Below are 21,867 nucleotides of genomic sequence, written 5' to 3' on the forward strand. Positions count from 1 at the left end.
AGAGCTTGGCTGGCATTGTCATGAGGGACAATGAGGGCCAACTGTGTGACTGGGTCCCTGTCACTAACTAAAGGACAATGGGTGCTCCCATCTGGACACAGACACAAGTGTCCAGTTCTCCACTGTCCCTCATCAGCACTGTCATCTTCCAGAATCTGGGTATGGGCATCCTCGCAGGGTTTTGCCTCTTCCTGGTATCTGTGGGCCCTGTCCTTTGGTGACACAGTCCACCCCCCACACCAGGTGAACTTAGGAACCAGTGAGTAATTTAAACATAGTTCATTTTCTCATTTGCATTTCTTCACCACAAAGTAAAAACCTTCTTTGCTCTCCCATACAATTCTCCCAGCATTTACAGATTCGCTGACACTTCTCTCTTCTAAAGTCTCTGGAAAACCCCAGCTCCAGCCCCACGCCTCTAGGTCTTCCTCTTCCTCCCTTTTCTTCCTGATCCAAACATGGGGGTCTGACTTGTGATGAGCAGAGTGAACCTCAGAGGGGAGGCAGGGAGGGGAAGGAGCCCTGGTGGTCAGGGGTGAAGACAGAGGAGAGGTGGAGACACTGAGCAAAGGCGTGGCTGGTGCTGTGGTCCCAGCTCTGATGCTCTTTGTCATGGTGAATCAGTAGAGTGACATGTCCCTCTGATTTGACTGCCTGTGTTGCTTGACTCTGAGAACATTCACCAATTATGTCAACTTTCTTTCATTCATTTTTTCTCAATAAATTATGTATCGAGCTATGAGCCAATAGGGAATAATTCACTTCATGGTGCATATATTCTAATGGAGGAGAAAATATAAATAAGTAACACTTAATACATTACATGCAAAACACATTAAGTGCAAAAAGCAATATGTGGGTGATGTATTATAGAATTGTACACTTGAGGACTTCTGGCCAAGATGAAGGCATAGGTAGACACACTGTGCCTCCTCACACAACCAAAAGAAGGACAACAACAAATTTAAAAAACAAAAATTACCCAGAACTGACAGAAAGTTGAACTGTATAGAAGTCTGACAACCAAGGAGTTAAAGAAGAAACATTCACCCAGACCAGTAGGAGGGGTGGAGATGGGCAGCTGAGGTGGAGAGGATGTGTGGCAAGGCAGCAGCTGTAGGACCAGGGTGGGCAAGCCACCTGGCTTGCAGAGCAGGTGGTCCCACATTCTCGTGCAGATGAGCAGAGAAGAACTGGGGAGTGGGACAGATCGCACAACCCAGGGTTCCAGTGTGGGGAAATAAAGCCTCAAAACCTCTGAGTGAAAAAACCTGTGGGGGTTATGGCAGGGGAAACTCCCAGCCTCACAGGGGAGTTTGTTGGAGAGACGAACAGGGTCCTAGAAAGTACACAAACCCACCCACCCAGGAATCAGCACCAGAAGGGCCCAATTTGCTTGTGGGTAGTGGAGGAAGTGACTTAAAGCCAGCTGAGAGCCGAGCAAGTGTCACTGTTCCCTCTCAGATCCCTCCCCCACATACAGCACCATAACGCAGCTATGTGGGTTGCCCTGCCCTGGTGAACACCTAAGGTTGTGCCCCTTACTACATAACAGGTGCGCCAAGACAAAAAAAAAATATATGGCCCAGATGAAAGAACAGTTCAAAGCTCCAAAAAAAATACAACTAAACAATAAAGAGATAGCCAACCTATCAGATGCACAGTTCAAAACACTGGCCGTGAGGATGCTTGCAGAAATGGCTGAGTATGGTCCCAAAATAGAGGAAAAAGTGAAGGCTATGAAAAGTGAAATAAAGGAAAATGTACAGGGAACCAACAGTGACAGGAAGGAAACAAGGACTCAAATGAACAGTTTGGACCAGAGGAAGAAATAAACATTCAACCAGAACAGAATGAAGAAACAAGAATTCAAAAAAATGAGGGGAGGCTTAGGAACCTCCAGAACACCTTTCAACATTCCAATATCTGACTCATAGGGGTGCCAGAAGAAGAGGAATAGCAAGAAATTGAAAACTTTGTTGAAAACATAATGGAGAACTTTCCCAATCTGACCAAGGAAATAGACTTCCAGGAAGTCCAGCAAGCTCAGAGAGTCCCAGAGAAGCTGGACCCAAGGGAGCACACACCAAGGCACATCATAATTACATTAGCCAAGATTAAAGATAAGGAGAGAATCTTAGAAGCAGCAAGAGAAAAGGAGACAGTTACCAATGAAAGAGTTCCCATAAGGCTATCAGCTGATTTCTCAAAAGAAACCTTACAGGCAAGAAGGGGCTGGAGAAAAGTACTAAAAGTCATGGAAGACAAGGACCTACATCCAGGATTACTCTATCCAGCAAAGCTATCACTTAGAATGGAAGGGCAGATAAAGTGCTTCCCAGGCTAGGTAAGCTAAAGGAGTTCATCATCACGAAGCCCTTATTGTCTGAAATGCTAAAGGGACTTATCTAAGAAAAAGAAGATGATTAAAAATATGAACAGTAAAATGACAACAAACTCAAAACTATCAACAACTGAACCTAAAAATAAAACAAAATCAAACACAAACTAAGCAAATAACTAGAACAGGAACAGGCTCAGAAATAAAGATCACAGGGAGGGTTATCAGCAAGGAGGCAGAGCGGGGGAAAAAGGGGGGAAAGGTACAGGGAATAAGTAGCATAAGTGGCAGGTAGAAAATAGGGGGAGGTTAAGAACAGTGTGGGAAATGTAGAAGCCAAAGAACTTATATGCATGATCCATGGACATGAGCTAAGGTGGAGGAATGATGGTGGGAGGGGGGTGCAAGGCTTAGGGGAATAAAGGAGAGAAAAAATGGAACAACTGTAACAGCATAATCAATAAAATATATTAAAAAAAGAATTGTACACTTGAAACTTATACAATCTTATTAACCAGTGTCACCCAATAAATTTAATAAAACTTAAAACATTTGAAGAGAACAGGCTGGAGAAGAGGGGTGTGAAGCCTTGAGTGGGATGGGGTGGGGTGTCCCGGGAAGGCTTCCTGGGGTAGGCACAAGGCATACTCTAACTCTGACTGCAGGGTGTTCATATTTTGTTGTTCTGAACCTCCTACTGTGCTCACCCTGGAGTGTCTGGTACTTACTGGGGCGTTCACAACAAGCGCCTGCTTCTGGGGCACACCTACCTGTGGTCTTGCCTGGTCCCATCTTCCGCGTTAGATGCCACTCCTTCCCCTCCCACCTACTAAGTGCACTTACCTCTCTAAGTGGAAACTTGCCCAATAGCTCGCTCTCCAGTACAGCCTCCTGCTGCAATAGTTGGAGCCATTTTTAGTCTCAGAGGCAATTGCTTCAAATAATTCACTAAAGCCCTACTCCCAGCATTCCAGTTTCACCTTCCCTCTATTCCTGCATTTCATAGATTCTGGAATCTGCTGGGACCCACCGACATTCTGAGCCACTCAGAAGGATGTACGCTAAATTCTCTACTACGCCACAGATGACGCAGGGGATTCCTCAACTGCCATCGTGTAGTGGGGGCAGCCACCTGTGCAGAAATACTAGCTGCTGGCATCCGGGGACAGAGGCCCAGCAGCCCAGGCAGGGAGCTCTTGCACTCCAGTAAGAAACTGTTTAAGGAGGTAGACCGACCACCCATTCGCTGGCCTCTGGTTCACAGGTATTCACCACTTTTGGTAATGCCAAATCCACCTGTGTACTTATGTGACTCCTCTTAGTGATACCAGAAGCAAGCTGACGTGCAAGGACCGAAGTCACTAGTGCCTGGGGCACAGGACAGGCAGGACAATGAGGAATAGTTATGGGAACCTGCCTTCTGCCACAGGAATGCTCCAGTCCTGCCCCAGGGCCTGCCCATGGACACGTGTACCCAGAAAGAAACAGCCCAGGGAGGGGACTCTCCCCAGGGGCCAGATTACCGGTAGTTCTGCAGGAGCCTGTTTGGGCACCCGATACTTTTTCTCTTCCTGGGCCAGTGCCACACAGTTCAAGCCTCAGCATCGTTGTAAATTATAATAACTGGCAGAGGATGTCACGCTGGCTGCTCTTATACAACTTGTTGACTCTTGCACGTTTTCCCTCTACAGTAAGTGTTTAAATCAGCTAGTGGATATCACAAAAAACCTGTATTTTGAACCTGAATTTTCTGAATTCTCGCTAATCTGTGGAATGTTATTAGCCAAAGTACTACTCTCTTTAAATGTAAAATGATAGTCACTGAATTCTAACAGCCAATGTACACAGTCTCTGCCCGTGTACAGAGACTGGCAGGATATTCCACAAGAGAAAAGAACTCTTAAGTTCCAGATTCCTAATTCTAATCTGGGTTTTACCATGTGCGAACTTGATCACCATGCCGAATGGCTCTTGTCTTGTTTTCCTCATGTGTGCATTTAGGAATAATGTTAGGGCCTGCGTAAAGTAAGACTAATCTGCTTCTGGCTGAAGGAAGGCCGGACAAATCACCCCTGTGTGCTCTTCTCGGTAGGTCCTGCTTAATTACCAAAACGGACACAACTGTCATCTAGAGGCAAGAGGGAAAGGCACAAAAATCCCTGCACTGGCCTCTTCGGAAGCTGCTTGTTGTACACAAGTTCATGGTTCATTCAGTACGAAGGGCATCATTTTTCACAGGAGCCCGAGATTATGCAGATGGGTGAGGAAAACCAGCAACCTCCCCCCCCCCCCCCCGGGCTCTCTGGGACCCTAAGTTAGGGTCAGCGGGCCGTGCCCCTGTGACAGAGGACAGAAACAGCAGGTTAAGCCCCTGACTGAAGACCAGACCTGACTTTGGAGGAAGACTTGTTTTTGTTCAAGCTTTGGCCAAGGAGGAAAGCCCCTCAGCTTCACCTACCAGAGCTCAGTTGGGTGAACCCGCAGTGGAGCTGAGAACTTGAGGCTTTTATCAGTCATGAGACAGCACCGTGACCTGGACGGGAACTTGAATCAGCAGGGTCACCCTGGGACCGAAGGCAAATCTCACTGGTCAGACCAGACAGGACCTGTCCCCAGTAAGAGCGCATGACCTGGTGACACAGCCACGGCCGTGCATTTAAGAGGTTTCGGAAGCATTCCGGACATCTGGAGACAGAACAGAGCCTGGGGAGGTGAGCCCTAAGAGGTAGGTGATGGTTTCCACTCTACTAGGTTTCATTCTACACAGCACTAGAGCGATGAGTGGAAAAACAAAAGGTTATTTTGTAACTGTGAGTGTACCCGAGTTCAAACAGCAGGTCATAATACAAGTTGTATGAGAGTAAATGAGGAAAAAAGTCATATAAACTCGTCTTGGTTTTCTTCATAGATCGAGTGTCCATCAAGTGTAGTCAGTCTTACTTTTACTATTTTACCACCACTGTTCTTCCCAGAGTCTTCAGGGTTAACTAAAGAAACTCCTCCATCTCTGCACCATTGTTCTTGCTCACTTCCTGCACATTCATTGTTCAGTATATCATTTAACTAGAACTCGTCACCCTTGGACATTCTCTTCCACAGGTAGTCACCCTGAAGAGACCTATCAGGTGACGCTTGAAACTACTTTTCATTCAACAACATTCTTAAGCTATTTATTTTCTCCCTTCCAGAAGTTTCAAAAGAGGTCTCCACGGAACCGGCCCCATGAAGCTGTTGTACATTCTCATCTTCGTTGTCTTCCTCACGTCTCAAGTGATGCCAGGTATGCTCTCCTCGTTGGCATCTCCTTTTCCTCTCTGAATGCTATTTCCTTCGTCCATCTCCTGCACTCCCCCAAGGACCCCCGGTTCTCCAGGGCCCATGTAGGAATGTTCATCCAGGAATGACGAGACAAGGGAAATTTCTTGAGTGGGTCCCTGGGTTAGCCCCTTCAGGTGTGCATCTGAAGCATGGAGAAGCCCCCACTGATCTGTGAGCAGGAATGGGAAAAACTGACCTGCTTTCTTGTCTACCAGATGATGCTCTGACAAACGTGCTCTCCTCTCTTAAAGCTTCCACCTACGTGTGGCAATTTCTAGTTCACCCTTTCCCTCATTCTGCGTATGCTGTGTTTCCTGGCTGGCTCTAGGAGCAGGAAAAGAAGAAGCTTACAGGTTTCATAGGAGCCAGCAATGCATACACTTAGAACCATGGTGTTTGGAAGAAAAGTAGAGGTATATTCTTCTCCCTATGTGGTGGAAGGGCCAAGTGTCATAGAGCAGCTCAGGGTTTACACCTGGATTGGGGCGAGAAAAGGTGGCTTGTATGGATGAGCCCCATGGGGTCTGGCAGGGCACCGAGGGGGCCAGACCTGTCACCCTGCAGACAGTGACTCTCCTGTCTGCCATGCTGTGCTTTGTGCTCACCCATCTTAGTCTTTGTCCCCTCATCCCAACTCTTTCCCTCCTCTGATATGCTGCGTTAAATCCACTCACCTAGTCAGACATTTCCCTCCCATGTCTCCTGGCTCAGGGCTCCTTGTGCCACTTCACAAACTGACAGACAGGTGCTAAGGGGACAGCAGCTGGACCGAGAGGTATGCCCCCAGCACTGTCCTCTCTGCTTTGGCTTCACAAGAGCCTGCTCACTATGACTCGCTAGGAGTCAGGACTGTTTGGTTGCAACACTCAGAGTGGTGGCCCCCACCGATTCCCTCCCTGGGCTGCTTTTCTATCAGAGAGAGGGAAGGGCAGATCATGGGGGGCTATGGAGAAGCACAGGGAGAGGGCTGGCAGGACCCTCCCAGGACACCCTGCTGGTCACATCCCCAGGGCACAGGGATTGGAGTGATTCCCAGCAACAGGTGGCCCACCTGTCCGAGCTCCTTGGGCACAGTGGCTCTGATGAAGCCCAGGACAAGGGGGGTGGCCCTCTCCTGAGAGCCTTGGCATCTGGTGTGAGGATGGGCCACAAGAAGCCTTTGCCAGTGAGTCTGGGAAAGCTCTCTGCAGGAAGCCCAATCCTCCCACTTCTCTGGCACGGTGTGGCTGGGAAGGGCCGGTTGAATAAAGTGGACACAGGGCTGAGCTCCATGGGTTGGTGGAGTAGGGGGCTATGAGCTTGCCCCCAGCAGCCCTGGCGTTGATTCCTCAGGGGTGGGCATGGCTCTACGGCCAGTCTGGGGTCAGTGACAGCCAGCCAGCCTCTGGGGGCTCTGGTACCTGGGCTCCAAAGTCAGTGACATCTGTTAATGACCCTGGGGGACAGACAGGTTGGATGAGGGGGACTGCAGAGACCCTTCCTTCTTGGGGCTGAGTGCAGACTCTCACCTTTAAAGAGGCAGGAAGGGGAGTCTTTTTCAAGCCTGGCCTTGAGTCAGGTAAGCACCTCAGCTGGTGCCCCTGATTATTCTGGGTCTTTTTCTTCAGAGTCTTGAATTTAGATCTTTGATTTTACTTTTAAGACAGCTGTTAAACCTGGGGGGCAGGGCTTCTGCACCTGGGGAATGTGGGTAAACTTCAGAGGGTTGCTGACACTCCTCAAAGTCCTTGGGGACATCATGTATGTTTGCATGTTTGAATAAACACATATGTAGCTCCTCGATTTCAGTGTCTGCTTCTAAAGGACAGTATCTGACAACTCTGGAATGACACCTGTGGGGACACTCAGGGTCTGTGGCATATCAACCCAAGAGGAACATTTGAAGTGTCTCATCCCAGCCTCCAAACAGCAGCACAAGCTTTTCTGTCCATAACCAGCTCTCAAAGACTGGCATGGTCCTCCTGTAGAATGAACAAGAAGGGACAAGGTGGGGACAAGCAGGTGCCTAGGACCAAATTCCCTCATGAGCAATGAGCAGTGAAGTTTGGGGATTCCTGGCTGGACTGAAGTATTTCTTCCCCTGAACAGGGAGCTTGGGCCTTCCTTCCCCCAAACAAGTGTTTTTGTTCTTTCTACAGCTTATGGGCACGGTGCTTGGTGTGACTCGAATGTAAGTGTGTGCCTGAGGAGGAAAATAAACTGCACCAAGCGCATGCCTGGCCTGTGCCCTGGAAGGAGTTTCTGTTGTATGAGAATCAAGTGAACCCGAGAATCCACATTTCATGGCCTGGTCCTGTGTTCAGTAAACTGCAGAGCTCATGGTTAACGTGTCTACTCTGAGTTAATTCTTCATTCACTGACTCATTTCTTTCGTCAACACCGACTGGCCACCTGCTCTGGGCTAGGAACTGTAGGGGTGGCTGGGGTACGGGTTCGAGGTCCCTTTGAAGGTGCACACAGACACGGGCATCTTCTCCAAGTTGGGTGCCCAGTGAATATGAGCTGAATCTTAAAAAACAATGAGAGAGAATTAGCCAGGGAAAGCTGAAGGAGACAAGCGTTAGGGTGCCAATAGGAAGAGAACAAAAGAGACCAGGGTCCCTGGCCACAGACATGACTCAGGGGCACGGCCTGTGGATGGAGGACTTGCGACTCTCCAGAGAATTTTACTTTATTGTTTAAGCTACAGGGAGACATTGAAGAATTTTAAATGCCATTTAGGATATTATGCAAGAACGGAAGTGTCAGAGTGGGAGGTGAAAGGGCAGGAATGAAGACACTACCAGAGACAGGACTTGGAGGTCAGTTACTGAAAAGCTCCTTGGGAGGAGCAGCAGGAGGAGTTGGTCCCGGGAGGTGGGGAGTGAGGAGGAAGAAGGCTGCCACTTTGTGGGACTCACGGGGTGATGGGGAGTTCCCACAGTGGGGCTGGTCTAGAGTTTGGGAGAGAAATGGTGATTCCTGACAGTAGGACTGGCACGGGCCATGGCGGAAGCCCCCAGGCCAGGCTTCCAGCAGGGACTGGTGGGCAATAGAGGAGAGAGGATTAGAAGGTGGAGAGGCCGAGGAGGCCGGCAGGTTGAGACGCAACCTGGAGGGGCTGCACCTGCAGCCATTCTGGGAAAATATGCTCCTATTTCCATTCCAGCAACACCACCATCAACTCAAAGTCGCCTGAGATCTCTGGGGTTAAACCTATCCTGAGGACCACTCCAGCTCTAATGTCTATGGCAAGGTCACGTCTAACTTAATAACTAATTAGATTTGTTATACCTATTAACTCAATAATGAATTAAGTCGACTTATTAGAGTAATACATTATCCGGGTCACTAAATACTACTATTTGTCCTCTGATAGTGTAACTTCTGCAATGACTTTGATGGTGGGGTTTCCCTGTTGTCCCCGGATTGCAGAGGACAAGCATTATACAACTTTTCACACACTTGGGGCTCCCCTCCCTGATGAGTGGCGTCATGCCTCTGTCTGTGAGGGGAATGTCCTCTGGGTCCTGGCAGGGGTCAGTCAGAACGTACCTCTGTGGTCACACGTCATAAACCAATTCTGACATTTGTCCTTGTTTCAGATACCCTGACACCTCACCTCTCTTTCGTGTGTCACTAAATCAGTGTTGAAGCCAACCGAGCATCTCTTCAAGGCACTCCTAGCAGCTCGAGCGAAATTACTTAGCCCAGAATCACTGATTACATGTGCCCGTGCCCATACACTGGCCTGATCCAGCGACCTCATGTCTCCTTTCTGTTCCAGTACCCTTGGGCTGCATTCAGAAATGTGATAGTTGGGTCAACATTTGCAAAACCTTGCAGTTCTTTTGATGTGCACAGACCTTCCGCAGTCTTTCAGATTGCTGTCCAGCTGGGACCTAGAAGCAATGAGACATCGACAAGGTGTGTCTGCAGAAGCGGCCTGGAGGCCTCTCCATCGGGTGAGGTCACCGCAGAGACTTTGGGTGACAGGAGGCTCACATCCTTAGCTCGAGGAGGGGGAGGCTTCCCTCAGCAAGGGATGCTAAGATCTGGGAGTTCAAGGTATTGTAAGGATCAGAATCTACCCAAATGCCCCCATCCCAACTTCAGTCCCCTCCTCCGTGATAAGCTCCATGTTTTTCGTGTGAGACTTGGTAGGGCTCCAAATAGCACTTGGCTTGTCAGTCAGCGGTCTCTCCTATTCCTTGTTGGGTTGATGTTTCGGAGACACACTCTGTTACTACAAGAGTGAGTGAAGACCTTCTGTGATGGCAGGAGGAGAAGTTGTCCGTGTCTCTGACTCTGCTCGGCCGGGTGGCACAGGAGCAGGTGCCGGGGTCCTGAGGGCTGAGTGGAGGAAGGAAGCTGGTGATTTCACCTTAGTGTTTGCACGTTTTCCTTTAATTCATCTGTTTTCAGCTCACACCCTCATCCACCTCTTTGCCTTGCCCAGGGTTCTAAGTCCACTACCTTTCTGGTTCAGCATTTCCAAAAAGTAAACTCTCCACCTGCAACTGAGGTGGGGAGAGAGCGTAACAAGCTAGGGAAGGGGGTGTCGGGGCCAAATTTCTCCTCGTTCAGACTTCCAGTCACTTCTGCAGTCTCCGAGTTCTGGTTCTAGGGGCTGACGCCTAAGTGCCTACTGAAATCCTTCTGCTCCTTGGGGCCTTCCGACTAACTTGTTCCCCCGGCTCTTCAGTATTGCTTGATACCCAAGAGCCTTTAAGGGACATAAAAATGAGGACAAAATCTCAGCAACCTTTCCACATGCAATCCACATTCCCCTCCACCCCGCAAAGCTCTTTTCCTCAGGCCAGAGGTTTATAGACAGACGTGAGCGGATTACAGGTGGCATGGAGAACAGGTTTCAATAGTTCAGGTACGGGACCTCAGACTTAGAAAAGGAGAGGTCTTGTCTGAAGTCAATCAGCTCATTAGCGGTGTGAGCAAACTTTGAACTTATGAGTTCCCCTCCAGTTCCATGACCTGCCCCTGTAATAAGCATGCTCTCAGAAAGACCCTGGACAGGCCCCACGTGAGGGGGGGGATTTTATTAGAGGGCGGTGGCGGCATCGCTGGTGCTGCGGGGAGTCGCCCGGCCGACGCTAGACTCGGCAGCAGTGCCTGTTCCGACTCCTGCACTCGGCCGGCAGGATGGAGCAGCCGTGCGTTTTCTGGTGTTTGCAGACGCCGCCCATATTTTCACATTGCTTTTTATTTTCTTTTTTGTGTCCTGCAAAGGAAGGGGAGGTGAAAAAAAACCCACAAAAAGAAATCAAGGCATGTTTAACCCAAACTACGAGGTCGTCTTGTGCAGGAAGAATCTGAAAATCATTACTCATGGGACAAAATTAATCCTCTCCCTGCTTGGGTGTGACCTGGGAGCTGAGAAAATGGCTTTCACATTTTTTAAGTGGTAGGAAAATAAACGGAAGAAGAGAAATATCGGATGATTTATGAAAATGGTATGAAATTCAAATTTTAGTGCCTGTAACTAATTTAATTTTATAGGAAGACAAGTGTCTCCTTCGTTTCCACATCACCAGTGGTTGCCTTCCGTCTAGGGCCACGGAGGTGGAGGCGAGTTGTCGTGGCAGTGACCTATGGCCCACAAGGCCCAGGGTGTGTGTTACACCTGGCCCTTCACACAAACAGCTGGCCCACCTCTGCCAGGAGGGGTCTTTCCTTTTCAGATGAAGAAACTTTAGATCAGAGGTATATTTTCCACGTTTGTCTAAAAAGCTTCCTAAAGTGCCTTCTTCTTCGTCCAAAGGGCAAAATGCCACAAGCACGGAGCCCAGGTGAGCGTGACAGGAAATGTGTATCCTCACTCCTGGGTACCCTGAGGCCGCAGTCGCGGCCCGTGGTGCGCATGTGTGCTCAGGCTCCTGTGCCAGCTGAAACGACAGGGGATCTGGGGGGGGGGACCCTGGCAGTTCGGAAGGCATCGTGGGAGGGAACAGAGTCGGAGTCCTGTCTAAAGAGAGCACGAGAGAGGCCGACTGGCAGGCGCAAGGAAGCCACTGGTAAGGAGTGTTTCTGTTGGAGTTCATAGCTGTGGAAAGGCCCCGTGTTAGGATGGAAAGCAAACTCTGCCAGGGATTAGGGTTCCCGGCTTCTAATTCTGGATCCCCCTTAACTAGCGCTTTCCTTTGGAAGCCGCAGATTCTCCTCATTTTTCATAAGGAAAAAATTTTTCGTAAGGTAAAAATAATTGTTGATTATATATGTAATTCACATGTATTTATATTCATATTATAACTATGGAGATGTATTTATAATTGATATAATTTCTATTATAATATAAATATGAATATACATTCATATATAGAGGTGGGCAAAAGTAGGTTTACAGTTGTAATACAAATAAATAATAGAAATGCAGGACACCCATTTAAGCTTGAATTTCAGATACACAAGAAAAAGTGTTTTAGTATAATAAGTATGTTCCAAAAAGTATTGCATGGATCATAGTCATACTAAAAAGTGTTCATTGTTTTACATGTAATTTATTTTAAAAAAATTTTAAATGTTTTATTTATTTATTTTTACAGAGAGAGGAAGGGAAGGAGAAAGAGAGGGAGAGAAACGTCAATGTGTGGTTGTCTCTCATGCGCCCCCTACTGGGGAGCTGGCCCGCAATCCAGGCCTGTGCCCTGACTGGGAATCGAACCGGCAATGCTTAGGTTCGCAGGCCAATGCTCAATCCACTGAGCCACACCAGCCAGGGCTTACATGTAATTTAATAAATAAACTTGTTTTTCTGGGAAAATGTTAATCTATCGTCATTACTGCTGGTGGGCAGTCTTGGGAAAACCTTTTTAATTTCTTCACGCTTCTCCTTCCTTATTCGTCCTGTGCACACTATGTCTTTTTCAGCTATGATGCTGATTGCTTGTTACATATTTCAGTGCCTCAGTGGATTACGAGACACTTCAGCCCCCTCCAGTCTGGAGTCCTAGGTCCGCCACTGGCTCATCCTACCAGTGGGATCTACAGCTTACCTGATGCCATCTGCGTAAAACATACAAGGAGGAGGAAGAGAAGGAACAGGAGCCGCATCATGGGAAGAGAATTCTTGGATTACAGGAAGAACTGGCAGTGTCTGGTGGTGGCTCCTTCTTCAGTGCACATCGGCACAGGCAGGTGATCTGCAAAAGAGTTTGAAACGTTTGGCCGGAGAGAAAAAGCCTGTCTTCCTAATGAAGATGTTCAGTTGAGGCTCGGCTGCAATTTGAGGAGTTTCTTCTATAGACACATGGGTACAGATCCAAGTTGCTGCCTGACAAAAAGGAAGACCTTTAGAGTAAGTTAGCATTTCCTCGTTGATTCTCACTTCTGCTTATGACTTTGAGGTTTGGTACTTTTTCTGCTTGAGAAAAAAATAATTTAAAAACTGAGTTGTTTTGGCAAATTACCCAGTCATTCATTCATCTTTATTGCAGATGTCTATAACCCTTTATTGCAAGTTAGTTTCTTGTTTAGGAATATGAAGACCATGTCCCTTTTTAGGAGGCAAATGAGGTGAAATTTTGTAAATGAAAATAATCTCTTCTTTTTTACTCTTAGTCTTTTTTGTTTTGGCTACCTATTTAAAAGAGCACTGATGCATCCTAGACAGGCTCTTACCATGCCAAACTCTCACAGATGTCACAACCAGGTGAGACTTTGGGGAACACAGTATTTCTTCTTCTTCTTCTTTCTTAATTTTTAAACAATTAAATTTATTGGGGTGACATTGGTTAAATAAGATCACATCAAGCATAGAAGTCTGTAATAAACCATCTGTATGCTACACTGTGTGCTCACCACCCAGAGGGCAGTGTCCCTTCGTCACTACATGTTTGACCCCCTCTGCCCTCTTCAACCTCCGTGCAACCCCGTTTCCCTCTGGTACCCACCATGCTGTTGTCTGTGTCTGTGAGTTTGTTTGTTTGTGCTTTATGTTTTATGTCCCACATGTGAGTGCAGTCTTATGGTTCTTGTCCTTTCCCACCTCACTTATTTCACTTAGCACGACACTCTCAAGATCCATCCATGTCGTCACAAGTGACAGTATTTTTTAATGCAGGTTTTACATCAATGCATTATTGTGATAAAGCATGGTAGAATCCAAGGAAGTGCACTGAAATTCTCCTCCATCTCTGCCTCTCCATCTCAGTTCTACTGTTGTTGCTTATATATCTCCCTTTTTCACTATGCCATGAATTTCTAAAATAACAAGTCCTGTTATTATCTCACATTCTCAGCACCTTGAACAGTGTGCCCAGCATAGAGAAAGTAGTCAAATATATGTTTAAATGAATTAGTACTAGTATAGAAGAACTGATTTGTGAGTGAATCAAAAAATGGATGCATGGAGGAAATAAATGAGGGAGGGGAGGAAGGGGAAAAAGGAAGGATGGAGGGAAGAAGAAAGGAAGGAAGGAAGGGAAAGAAGGGGACAGAGGGAACCTGATTTCCCTACTTAACTAAAAATAAGCACTAATATTAAGGAGGAGAAAGGTACATTATGACTAACATACAGATATCAAAGAACTCATTCAATCCATGAAGTAAGCAGTAACCTTTGGGGGAATAAAAACAGAAGGAATTTCACTTAATAGTTAACGAGCTTTGGGGTCAGATTGACCTTGGTTCACAGCCCTTCATGTGCCACTTATTAGCTCAGTGATTTTGAAATAGCCTTTTGAAGCTCCAGTTCTACCTGTACCTTTGATGAGGAATCAAGACCCACGCTCCTGTGTCCTATCTTAGAAACAGGGACATGGGAGGAGTGAGCGGCTGGCTGGTACCTCTCTATGCAGAGTTGTGCTGTAGCTGATGTCCCTGCTAGGGAACCAACCCAATGCAAGCAGGCTTCGAAGGCAACCTCTGGGTTTCAGAAATCACATAAGCTGTTGGTTTCTTCCATCAAGGGCTGGAATGTCTCAGAGAAACACTGAAATTTAAAACTGGAATTTGATTAAATTGTATGTTGTTGTTGTTGTTTTTTGAGCCCATGAAGTTAGAAGCTGGTAGTGAAACTTCTGTCATTTCCGGGATGGAAGAAAGATGATCTTCAAAAGAAACTAGAATTGTAGGTAAGTTCACACAATTCTCTTCTGCATTTCACTTATTAAATGGCACCACAGATTAATATGTTCACGTAATTTGTTCCTTTCTTTCTTGCTGGAGCAAAGGTTAAAGGAGAGTTTTGAATCTTTGCATCAGCATTTGAATTTCTCACTAAGTAGAGACCTATTTTAGTTGGGTGATATTCACTTAAAAATAGGGTAAGTGTAGTAATCTGTTTAAATAAGTCACACTTAATTCTACATAGTAGCTCTGAGGGTTTTACTTCCTTGACCCTAGCAAAATAATAATAACATAATAATAATAATAGAACAGAAAGTATAGACTGAAAGCTTTTGTCTACATTCCTACCTCCTATGCTTGTATACTGAAAGCAGTCATTTTTATTGACTCCCTAAATATGATGATTTATTCCTACCTCTTCTTCTACCACATATGGCTGTCTTCTGTGCACCCACCTTGCAATAGGTTCCTTCACCCTTCATAGGCTGTCTGCTGCTGTCCTTTTGGGCAGGGACACCTAAGAGCAGCTGCCCATTGCCACACAATTAGGGGTGGGGTCAGGTCACAGTGCGCAGGTAAAGGGCTGAGTGAGGTCAGCATGCATTATGATTCCTTCCTGACAGCAGTCAGTTTGGTGGAGAGGTGGGAATGGGCCAGACTAGAGTGATGTCAACCACCCCCCACCCCCGAGAGGAGGGTGAGAGGTGAGGACTGTAGACACTCCCTCCAAAGAGTGTTGCTCAAACAACAAAGTGAAGACAAGAGGAAGAAGAGATTGGCATCTCGGTGCTCCCCCTGCCATCTCTGTTGTCTTCCTTGTGGTGTTTGGTCCCCTCTTCTGTGTCCCATGCTCGGTTCTCTTCCTGTACGTGTACGTTCAAAAGCACTGCTTTGCTGCACCTCTGACCTGCCTCATGTTACGTCCCCCTGGAGAGACACACTGTGTCCGACTCCGCATTGCCACTGAACGGGTCACAATCCATGAAGCCATGTTCCCCTCAAAGACCAGTTCATAGATGAAGAGGACCCAGTCCACTCCCATAGAGGTTTTATAGCCAAAGGGAGAGTTAGAGGTTGACCTGCAGAACCCAAAAAGAAGGGAGGACTTGGGAAGCATAAAAGAGGGAGGGGTCCCTTCCTGTGGGGAGCAGCGGAGGGGCCCCTGAGGAGTGGGAGCTCTGTGGGGACTGGGTGAAGGAGGCACCTATCGGAGGGGTGACATGGGGCAGGTGAGGGCGCACAGGCTGGAGGAAGCAAGAGCGAAGTGCGCATACTAGGAAAGCCCGGGGGTCACTGGGGAGCTCAGGTAACCCAAAGGGGCCCCTAAACCTGAAAAGCAGAGAAAGATACCAGCATGGGGTCCCTGAAGGTTAGTAGGGGGGCTTCAAAGGGGTCCTCAAGGGATTTTGGGATTGGCCTGTATGATCCATCTCTGCACAATAACCACCATGACCAAAGGGCAAGATCCTTGGTTTTTGAACCAAGAGGTTCAGTTTTATTTAAATTCGATGTCTTCGCAAATGGCACATTTCTGACTCCTCCTCTGTGACAACTGGTTCTTCGCTTTCAAATTCCTTCTATTTGCAGCATTTTATTCCCGGCACGACACAGTTTCCTATTGATCTGCCTCTAGGGCAACCTAATGGAAAGCATTTACCTCCTTTCCTCCTGCATGTACTAGGAGTTTCAAGCGCAGAAAAACCTACAAGGAAAATAAAAGGGAAGAAGAGTGTCAGATATCAAAGCACCATTTCCGGAAGCAATCTGCATCTGTGTGTCCTTGAGTGAACCCTCAAGGTCGTGGTCTCTCCGTTATGATAATAAGAGATGAGTCTGTAATGTTAGGATCCACTTTCCAGACAGATGAGAACTGCTGAGGTTCAAGAGGTTCCTTATGTTTCTAGAACCAGCTCATTAAAGGATCTGAGCTGTGGCCGAGGGACGGGCGGGACTAGACAGAGCCTGTGCCAGTTCAGGTCCTCCAACAGAAAGTCACCGGGAAGCCCTGTGAGGTCAGGGCCACATACAGGCCAGTGGTTTCAGAATCAGAAACAGCCAGCAGGTGTCTATTTTTGATCTTTGTTTTCCAAATCACTTCCTCAGTGAAGTATTGGAGCTGAGATGCAGCTTAAAGAGTAGAGATTGTTTAAGGAGAACCTAATAGCTAAGTAACGGACAATTGAAAATAAAGTGCTTTTGGGACTACTTTTGTAGCAGCGCTTCTAATCTCTGGGAAGCATCTCAGTCCTCACGCTTCCTCGACCCTCTCTTCAGGGCACCTGCAGCCTTCCTGCCTTCCTTCCCATCTTCCTGCCCTTCCCGCCTCCCTCCTGGATACTGTTCTGTGTTGGGATACAACCATGGTCAAAACCAATAAAACGACAACTTTCCAACATAGTTTCTGATACGTAATCGGTGACCTCACGTCTCTGCCTCACGCTCTCTCTCCCTCCTCACTCCTTTCCTCCTTCCTCCTCCTCGTCCATTTCTGTGACCCTGAAGACAAAGATGTGGGCACCCAGCTGTCAGAGCTCCCAGGCCTGAGCCACGAGCAGCTCTGTCAGGGCTGTGTCCTCAGAGACCTTCAAGTTGAGAAGGCAAAGGCACAAATGTCTCCCCCAAAAAAGTGGCTGCCCATGTCCAGGATGGCCTTTGTTATTCTCTAGGTTACTAGAGACTCCACCCTTCAATATAAGACTTAGAAAGTGACACTACACTTCTGTTCTTGGACAAAATCAAATTTCTTTCTTTTTTGAAAAGAGAAAAGCTACCCAAAAGAGGCTTCCTCTGTTGGGAGCATGTGACCGTGGAGCACGGTGAGTAGATGGTGTTTACAGCCGGTGGACCCCTTCGGGGAGGCTGAGAGGAAAGGCTCTGAACCTCCCTCCGCGGCGGCAATGGGCAGGGTGCCTGGATCTGAGGAACAAGTCAGATGCTCTCTTTGGTCTCAAAGTATGAGTAGAAGAGAAAAGACAGAGAAGGTGGGGGTTGGGGGGGACGGAAACAGAAGAAGAGTGAGGAGTGTGGAGAGAGAGGAGAAGGAGAGAGAGAAGGCAAGGGAGAGAGATTAGGGCACAGAGAGGGACTGCCCTGCCCTTCCCACCTGTGTGGGCCCCTGGCTCTGCCCCTCTCACCTGGCACAGACAGCAGGAACACGAAGAGGAATGCAAACAGAAGGTGAAGGAACCTCATGCTGGCGGCTGGGAAGCTGAACAGATGACTGGAAGGGAAGCTGAGCTTTGCTCCTTATATGAGGTTCCAGGTTCCAGCAGAATCAGCAGGGACTGCAACTTGGGTGACTTCAGAGTAATTAAATTGTTCATCTCACCTGTGCATCATGGGGAAACACCCGGAAAACCTTCAGGTGGGGCAAGGACAAAACCAGGGCGGGGTTGTCTCCTTGTGGGAACAGACTTCCTTTCTTGCACAGTTCAGGTGGGGCCTGGGCAGAACCAGGACAGGGCTGTTTCCGTGCGGGAATAGACTTTCTGGAGTCATCTGCTTGGCCGTGGGACTTTGAATCTGCCAATGCTGTTCCCTGTGCAGTCTCAGGTCACACTGGGAACCAGGTCTTTCTATAGTAATTGTGAGGGACAAGAGACAGGTGGGTCTGAGCCTCTGCAGATTCCCATGGATGGTGACACTCATGTGGAAAATCCCCTAAAATTTACCATCAGCCCACGTGGCAGGTGATGAAACAGGTGCACGCTCTGTTTCTCTCCCTCAGAGAAAAAATGGAGGGTGAAATGATGACCCAGCCTGTCTGCTCGGAGTCTCCGTATCATAAAGCAAGGGCAGCCCTTGCAGCTTAGGGTCATTCAGACACTCAGGTGACATCCTGCTGTACCTAACATCAGTGCTTGAGAGCCAGTGACTTGTCCTGTCCTCAGACATGTCAAAGCTGGGCTCTCCCTGTCACTTGGATCCCATGGGGGCTCTCTGAGGGAATGGCAGGTGCTCCACACCCTCTCTGTCATCAAGGGGACCTGGTTCTGAAGGCACCCATGATCTCAGGCACTGCAAGGTCTGCGGGTGTCACCCAGAATCCCCCCATTGCTCTGAGACCCAGCCGAGTAAACGGTGGCCCCAGGACTGGAATAGCCCCATGCCCCATGCCCCATGCCCTGAGGATAGCTTTTTCAGAGACCAAGGAAGGCGCATCCATCGTGATTCCTTTCTCTCCAGTCCGATGTTTGAGAGAGATAAACACGTACTTACATAGATTATAATCCTCTATAGAGAATATATCGATGAATTTATTTCAGATGTGGTGGGAAAACATCCATAATCCAGGGTCATTTTTGACCAGTGCTCTAAGGAGATGCTGGAGAGATGTGGAATCTGTCACGGTCCACTCTGTGTGCTCCTTAAAATGCCGAGCTTCGGAGGCCCAAGGTGACGGCTGGGCGGAGATGCACTCACAGGGAAGCTGTGGGTGCCATCAGGTGTCAGGGCGAGGGTGGCCTTCACAGGGGAGTTTCTGGTGGGCTGTGGCAAATGTCTTGGACAGGCATGGAAGGACGTCGTGAAGGACGTTCCTGTTACCGGCGGTCCCTTCGTTCCCCACGTGGTGACCAGGTTTGCCCTGGAACCCCGTCCCTGCCATGCTGACCCTAGCGCTGTCCCTTCCAGGCCAGGCGAGCTTCCAGCAAAGCTGGGCGTGCAAGGGGGCCTCCGTGCGCTCTGCCTGGACTCATCACGTTTCAAAGATATTTCTCTGATCTCGTGAAGGGATGCGGCCAACACCATGCACATCGCCCTGGTGATCGCATCGTGCGCCTCTGAAGAGTGAGGACGATCCCCGCGAAGTCCCAGTGCCATTTACACACACCCAATAATGACAGTCGTTTTTACCAAGTGAGACTGAATGTCATTTAGGGTGTAGGGAACAGTCTCATTTCCCCAGGGGTTCCAGGAATTAGCTTTACAGCTGTCGGTTTCATTCCTGGTCCATTTTTGATCTGGACCCACAGGGAAGGAAGCTGGGCCCTGTCTGCCTTGCTTTAAGGAAGCTTCCTTCAGGAAATTCCACACGCCGCTCAGGGCCTTTGAGGAAGTTGAAGGGAGTTAGAGGTTTTCAGACTTTTCGTGTTTGGTATCAATTCCGACTCCTACTGCTTACAATTTTTATTATAAAAGGAATACTGGTATATTGTTATTTAGAAGTCCACTGTGGAAGAGGGGAAAGTTCTCCTGCAACCATATTCCAATGCCAGAGAACCAGAAAGAGCATTTTAAATGAATTTTTATTGAGATATCCTTGGCATATCACAGTATGTGAGTCCCAGGTTACCACATAAAGATCTCCTACATTTATATTTTGTAAAATGACTTTCACAGTAAGTCTCATTAACATCCATTACCACAAGCAGTCGAACTATTTTTCCTTGTAATGAGGACTTGGCAGATCTACTCTGTTAGCAAGTTTCAGACACACACACGGTATTATTAATCGTACTCACGGTGCTGTGCCTCGCATGCCCTGGCTTGTTGCCCGTATAACTGGAAGTTTGTACTGTCTCAGACCCCGAACCCCCACCCCCAGCAGCCACCAGTCTGTTCTCTGCACCTGAGTCAGTTTTTTAAGAGTCCACATACAAATGTGTCTTTCTCTGCCTGACCTACGCCACTGAGCACAGTGTCTTCCGGTTGCCTCCAGGGTGTCGCAAAGGGCAAGGTTTCCCTTTTCCTGGCTGAGTCATGTTCTACGCGCAGGTGCCTGTTTTTCTTTACTCATCCGTGGGGGAAAACCCGTCGTCCCCATGTGCCGCGGGGGGCATAGGGCACAGATACCTTTCGTGGGCAGTGTTCTCGTTCCTCCAGACGGGAGTGATTTTGGGTACCTCTTAGACCCGCCCCCTCTCCACGTACAAGTCACACGATCGTTATTTACTTGTCTGTCAGTGAACATGTAAGTTGGTTTCGTATCTTAGCTATTGTGAATAATTCTCTAGCGGCCAGGGGAGTACAGATACCTTTTCGAGGCCCTGATTTCTTTGCCTCTAGGTGCGTGTTCGGGAGGGGGGATTGCCGAATCGTATGGTAGTTGTATGTTTAGGTTTTGGAGGAACCGCCATGCTGTCCTTGGCTGTGCCAGGGACACAGTGGCTGTGCCAATTTACAGTCCCACCAAACATGCAAAACGCTTCCTTTTCTCCACATCTTCGATCTTCTGTTTTCTTTAGCAGCTGTCCTAACAGGTGTGAGGTGATGTTGAGGTTTTGATTTGTATTGCCGTGGTGATCAGCAACATTGACCATCTTTGCACACACCTGTCGGCCATGCGCGGCAAAGGAAACCGTCATCCACGGGAGAAGGCAATTTACGGAATGGGAGAAATATTTGCAAACCCTGTATCTGACAAGGGGTTAATATCTGAAATATAAAGGAACTCATCAAACTCAATAACAACAACAACAAAAAAACCCTGATAAACGCGCAGAGGACCTGAAGAGACATTTTGCCAAAGAAGACATACCCGTGGTCACTGGACTTTCTGATAGCGATTGCCCTGAATTCATAGTTGCTTCTGGTAGTACACCTCAAATTTCTTTAAAAAAAGTGTGGCCTATTTCACTTAGCATAACGCTCTCCAGTTCCATCCATGCTGTCGCAAAGAGGGGTGGGGAGAAAATGCAGACAACTGTAACTGAACAACAATAAAATAATTTTAAAAAAATTAAAAAATTGTAAATTAACTTAAAAAAATAAATTAATTAAAAAAGCGTGGCCTGACCTTGCGGGAGGTCAGGAATGAGGGTGCCGATGAGTGCCACCTTGTGGCAGCTCTTTGTCTATGTCCCCTAAGGTACAGAGCTGCTGTCTTGCTTCCCCAAAGCTTGGGCAACACCCAAGGCATCCTGTGAGTTCTTTCTTTCTCCTCAGTGACCCAGTGAGGGCCCTTACTAGTGGTATCGATCCTCTCAAAGACTCAGCGCTTGCTTTTCTTTCCCTGCGGTGTGTGTGTGTTTTCTTTTCACCCGTGTCTACTGTGGGTTTATCTCCTTCAGTTCTGGTTTGTCGATGGTAGAAAGTCAGCCTGTTGATTTGTGAGCGTTTCTCTCTTCCACCATACAAGCATTTGATATAAATCTTTCTCTGAGCGCTGCGTAAGCGGTGTGGCCACAGATTTTTCTATGTTGTGT

The 21,867-nt window shown here is 47.8% G+C and overlaps 2 long non-coding RNA genes across 2 annotated transcripts; one reads left to right on the plus strand and one right to left on the minus strand.

The window, feature by feature from the left end:
- Positions 1 to 4,944: 4,944 nt before the first annotated feature.
- LOC123478524 (uncharacterized) lies at positions 4,945 to 7,983 on the plus strand. Its single transcript, XR_006653739.3, has 3 exons — positions 4,945 to 5,066; positions 5,530 to 5,621; positions 7,798 to 7,983. It is a non-coding gene; the product is annotated as an uncharacterized lncRNA (long non-coding RNA).
- Positions 7,984 to 16,190: 8,207 nt separating this feature from the next.
- LOC123478533 (uncharacterized) lies at positions 16,191 to 17,993 on the minus strand. Its single transcript, XR_006653747.2, has 2 exons — positions 17,857 to 17,993; positions 16,191 to 16,424 (listed from the first exon to the last, which is right to left on the minus strand). It is a non-coding gene; the product is annotated as an uncharacterized lncRNA (long non-coding RNA).
- Between the last annotated feature and the right edge of the window lie 3,874 nt (positions 17,994 to 21,867).

The sequence above is a fragment of the Desmodus rotundus genome, chromosome 13, assembly GCF_022682495.2.
Source record: "Desmodus rotundus isolate HL8 chromosome 13, HLdesRot8A.1, whole genome shotgun sequence".
Classification (NCBI taxonomy): Eukaryota; Metazoa; Chordata; class Mammalia; order Chiroptera; family Phyllostomidae; genus Desmodus; species Desmodus rotundus.